Genomic DNA, 5,297 nt, shown 5'->3' with positions numbered 1-5,297 from the left:
AGCACGAGCCCCGCCTCCAACTGCTCAGCCTCCAAGTGCCGCCGGAAGCGCTGTGCTGCAGTCGGCGCCACCGGGACGTGAGGTCACCCCGTGGCTTCCCAACGCGGGCCTCCCATCTGCGATGGATACTTGGGACTCCCCCAGGCGTCCCACTCAGGTTGGATAGGTTCTCCGAGATTCCACCCGATACCCCAACTCCGCTAGTTCAGGCGTCTGGGAGACAAGACCAGAGTCCATATGGGACCCTGCTCAGTGCGTGGCATGAGGGGTTGGCTGTGGGCTGCTGCCTCCTCGTGTCTTGTTGGTCCAGACCCATCTTGGTTTGGAGGCTTACTTCCCGAGCTGTACCTCAGAGGAATGGGGCTGAGGCTGATAACTGGATTGCTCTCTGGCTACTTTTCCCCATAATCCTTGCAACAAGTAGTCCCGCCAGTACTTTAGAGTGTAATGAGACTTCATTCACAATAGGAGGGGGAAGGGGGACAGAACCTTCTGTCCTGAAGGTTTCCTTCTTCATTCCAACAGGAAGAGAAGTTACCGAAAAGCTCCCAGAGCGAGGCCTAGAACCAGCTTGCAAGTCCTACTTGCAAACAAATTTTTATTTCTCATTTTAGAAATTGATTTTCTCTCCACATTCCCCCACTTGCTTGCTATTAGGTTGGTGCAAAAGTAATTGTGGTTTTTGCATTTTTTTAATGGCAAAAACAGCAATTACTTTTGCACCACTCTAATATAATGATATGCCTACAACCTTTGCTACTCTCTAGGCTCCCCAGATAGACCATCAGCTTCAAAATGAAAATTTAACATCCAGGAGGTCTCAGTGTGAGAGTCACTGCCTATTTCACACCTTCACTACTTGCTGACTTTCATTTCAGTTTTACTCTCCTCATCCCTGCACTGCCAAGAAGGTTTCATATATATTGAAACCTTCCCTCTCAGAGTGTAGGATCTTAGACCAAGAAATTAGTTTATAATCAACTTCTTGTAAGTATCTTTTAGTGTCAGGCAATGGGCCATGGGCAGATTGATTGCGATGTGGTCCTTGAAGATCAAACGTGTATGGGTGGTATGTCTCACATTCAAGTACAACTTGTACTGTTTATTATGACTTAATCATTGTATTTAAGTGGCACTTTTTTTACTTTCATACTTAAAAAAATAAACGCATGTAAGTGGGAAAGAAGACAGCTGTGAAAGGTAGAGAAGAATCATGGCTCTAGACAGAACTGTACTAATAGGAGAGAAGAGATTGAAAATGTGAGCCCAGGTCCCAAGGAGCACAGAAGCATGGCCAGGAGGTTTGGTGGGAACAGGACAGAGGCAGCCAGGCCTGAGGTGTTTGGCAGATCTGAGAAGGGCAGGGATAGAGGGTGAGGGGAGGAGTTGCACCAGAATGAGGCTTGAGAGATTCAATAGAAGGTGAAAGTGCTGGGAAGGGAGGAGGGATTGGAAAGAAAGGAGAAGTTGGCAGTGGTTTGGGTAGGGGTTGCTGAAAGGGAAGGTAGGGTAAATAGAGACCCAGGAAAGGGTGCAAAGAGTATTAAGAGAAGGGAGGCTGAGAGTCTACAAAAGGGAGGACTGAGAGGGAGGAAGAAGCAGGTGGGAGACTCTGGGGCAGCAAACATCTCAGAAACAGGCAGTAGGTGGTGTCCTTCAGAGGCTGTTGGAGAAGAGCAGTATTGTCTGTTCGACTCTAAAGAGTGAAGGTCATCCATGCACACCCCAAACTATCTTTGGACCATCCGAAGGCAAGAGCCACCCTTTGCAGAGAACTAATGCCGAGGGAAGAGCAGAAATAGGCATGTCCATAACTACACCCTGATAGGACTCATCAAGACAGTCAGGCTTTTTGGCTGGACGGTTTTTCAGGCCTGTGGTACATGCCTCTGTGCCTCTAATCTGGGCAGGGCAAGGTGAGGATGGAGTGGAAGGTAGGGGTAATTCCCTTAGAAGCGAGGCGAGCTTCTCATGGCAGCTGGGTCATATGGAGGCTGTGCTGGGGGAGAAAAGATGCTAGGACACATTCTCAGTAAGGTCCCTGACCACTACTCCCCTTTTACTTAGTTGGTAGGGTGAGGGCATAACCATCAAAGGAAAAATAGAACATTCCTCACCCCCACCTCCATATCCATGCTGAGGAAAGTGTTAACATGTGGGTAAAAACTCGGGGAGTGTTGCTGACAGCATTCAAGAACAGAGATGAGGCCAAGGAACGCATCTCACATGGCTCTTTTCTATGATTTTGACCTCAGGTCCCAGGACTAAGCAGCAGGCCAGAGGTAGAAGTTGCTGGAGTTTCATCAGGTTTCTTCACAACAGCAGTGTGGGTTTCCATTCCTGGAAATAAAAGAAAAATGTCAGGGTACAAAGTCCTGGCCAAGCATATTTACTGTGAAAGTCCATTAGTCACAGAAGTTACAATGAATTTTCAGTATTTATTCATTCAGGAGAACTGTCCAAGGACTGTGGAGGCAATGTGGTGCAGTGATTGGGAGCCTGTGTTCTGAGATTTATCCATTTTGTGAACTTGGCCATGTTACTCACCTTCTTTGAGTCTCTGCCTAATCTGTAAAATAGAGATGATAATATCTACCTCACAAGACTATCATAAACTTTAGGTGAATTCCAGGGCAAAGAAAGAGAACCCAGATTCATAATGTTTTGTAAAGGGCCATTTTTTAAACCATTGTATTTTTATTGGACCACACTTGTTCTCTGAACAATTGGATGAAAGAATGTTTCTTGGATGCCTAATGTACGCTCAAGACTAATGGATACAGAAGGAGTATGTGCCCTGGCTTGGTCAGGCATCCGATTTCCGATGGGAAGATAAGACAGTGTGAGACCTTGCCAGGCTGCTGTGAAATTGAATAAACTATGTCATGTCCTTCCGTGCCTGCAGCATTCATGGAAAGAGGGGCCATGCTAGCTGCATTGGCTAAGGTGGGATACATGAAAGGAAGGGTTTGGAGCAGAGCCTTGAAAGATAGGCAGGATTGGCCAGGCACAGTGGCTCACGCCTGTAATCCCAGCACTTTGGAAGGCCGAGGTGGGTGGATCACTTGAGGTCAGGAGTTTGAGACCAGCCTAGCCAACATGGTGAAACCCCATCTCTACTAAAAGTACAAAAATTAGTCGGGCATTATGGCGCATGCCTGTAATCCCAGCTGCTCAGGAGGCTGAGGCAGAAGAATCGCTTGAACCCAGGAGGCGGAGGTTGCAGTGAGCCAAGATTGTGCCACTGCACTCCAGCCTGGGCAACAGAGCGAGACTCCATCGCAGAAAAACAAAACAAAACAAAAAAAGAACAAAAACAAAAACAAAAAAAGATAGGATTTGGAGAGGTGGTAGGTGAAGAGAGCATTCTGGGTCAGGGCAGTGATCTGAGCACCTGGGGCAGGGGCTCAGTAAATATTTACTGGCTAGATGAATGAATGAATGAATGAGCAAAGATAATGATGAAATTATCAGCATATTGTAAGATCAGCCATGCTTTGTTGAATGAATGGATGCATGGTTAAACAAAAAAAGCAAAGACAATGAAATTAGATAATAGTGGGCATAGCTGTAAGACCAGCCTAACTGAACTGTGGAAATTGGGGAGTTGTGGGAAATAAGATAGAGATGGAGCCGACTGTGGCAGAGCTTTTGAGACAATAGAATCTTCTGGGAGGAGCATGGAGTCTGGATCCAGAGGGACAGGATTGCATTTGGACTCCATCACCACATATTGACCATGTGACTTTGAATGAGTTACTTAATCTCTCCATGCATTGGTCTCCTCGTCCAAAAAATATAGGAATAAGATTGCTATCTGCTTTATAGTGTCATTTTGAAGATGAACTAAGAAACCTATGAAATGTAAGCATGGTGCCTGGCCCATTGTAAATGCCTTAAACTTAGTTTTTATTATTAGTATTAGTTTACTATTAGTATTAGTATTAAGGACTGAGCAGATGAGAATAGATTCAATATGAAAACTTAGGGAACCACTGAAGTTCCTTGAAGTGGGAAATGAGAATGGAATGCAGTGTTTGGGAAGAATCACTTGGCAGCTGTATTCAGGCTGGGTCAGAAGGCAACGGTGTAGCCCCAAAGGGTGAAGAAGGGCTGACCAGGGACTAGAAGCAACCCCTCCTGAAAATGAGAAAGCCTGTCCACTTGCTGGTACATGGCATGCACAGGCCCTCAGTAACCCTATCGAATGAAAGTGTACTGCACCAATTAAACAATATAATTGTGGCACTCCCAGGTTCGATTGCAAATACTATCAGAATTCTCCCTCGACAAGTATAGAGAGATTTAAAGCACTGGAGAAGTTCACTGAGAGTTGGCCTCTGGTTCATTTCAATTTCTCCTCCCCCAAGTAGCTGGGACTACAAGTGCACACCACCATGCCCAGCTAATTTGTGTGTGTGTGTGGGGGTGGGTTTGTTTTTTTTTTTTTTTTTTTTTGTAGAGACAGGTTTCACCATGTTGCCCAGGCTTGTCTTGAACTCCTGGGCTCAAGTGACCTACCCACCTCAGCCTCTCAAAGTGCTGGGATTACAGGCATGAACCAGTGCACCCGGCCGTTCTGGCTCTTCTTTGTCTGATCTATGTTTTCAAATTCCAATTTGCTAGTCAGGAATTTCTCCACTGCAAGTTCTGAAGCACTATTCAAATCAGCTTAAAGAAAGAGGGAGAGATAATGTATTGGCTCATGAAGCCAAAAATTCAGGGATGAATCTGATTTTCAGGTATAGCTGGATCCAGGCATTCAAACACTGTCACCAGGATTCTCCCCTCTTTCTCTCTTTCTCAGCTCTTTTCTTTGCATGTCTTCATTCTCAGATAATCCCTCTGATGGTGTCAGAATTTCATTCTCACCATGAAAAGTCTCAGCAGACAAAAGGCTTTCTCTTTCCTAATAATACTAAGAAAAGCTCTAGAATGGAGCTTAGTTTTTATTTTTTAAATTTTTATTTATTTATTTATTTGAGACAGAGTCACTTTCTGTAACCCAGGCTGGAGTGCAATGGTATGATATTGGCTCGCTGCAACCTCTGCCTCCCGGGTTCAAGCAATTCTCCTGTCTCAGTCTCCCAAGTAGCTGGGATTACAGGTGTACGCCAGCATGCCTGGCTAATTTTTTTGTATTTTTAGTAAAGACAAGGTTTCACCATGTTAGCCAGGCTAGACTTGAACTCCTGACCTCAAGTGATCCACCTGCCTTGGCCTCCCAAAGGGGTGGGATTACAGGTGTGAGTCACCTCTTGAATGTGTGGCATTTCTCTTTTTTCTTTTTTTTTTTT

The sequence above is a fragment of the Colobus angolensis genome, unplaced genomic scaffold (genome assembly GCF_000951035.1).
Source record: "Colobus angolensis palliatus isolate OR3802 unplaced genomic scaffold, Cang.pa_1.0 Scaffold142, whole genome shotgun sequence".
Classification (NCBI taxonomy): Eukaryota; Metazoa; Chordata; class Mammalia; order Primates; family Cercopithecidae; genus Colobus; species Colobus angolensis.
Note: the sequence above shows the minus strand (reverse complement) of the source record.